The sequence below is a fragment of the Elephantulus edwardii genome, unplaced genomic scaffold (genome assembly GCF_000299155.1).
Source record: "Elephantulus edwardii isolate Elephantulus edwardi_28Jun2011 unplaced genomic scaffold, EleEdw1.0 scaffold00291, whole genome shotgun sequence".
In the NCBI taxonomy this organism is placed as follows: domain Eukaryota; kingdom Metazoa; phylum Chordata; class Mammalia; order Macroscelidea; family Macroscelididae; genus Elephantulus; species Elephantulus edwardii.
In genome coordinates this window covers 1,458,285-1,458,508 of record NW_006400041.1, presented here as the reverse complement: position 1 = coordinate 1,458,508, position 224 = coordinate 1,458,285, and positions in this window count along the sequence as shown.

The window sequence follows — 224 nt, the reverse complement described above, 5'->3', positions numbered from 1 at the left end:
ACAGAATCACTTTACATGTGTACTAATGATAGGAAGGAGTTTTATAGACATTCTATATCCTGCAGGGTCCCCAGGTGGTGCACGCAATTAATGCACCCTGTATATTAGAAAAACAGGGCTGAGATACTTACAAATGCAGCCTACTATTCGCTTATTGTTGATGGAGGGAACTAAATGAGGATCTTCCTTAGTACCTGCAGCTGCCTTTGGAGCAAGCATATTGT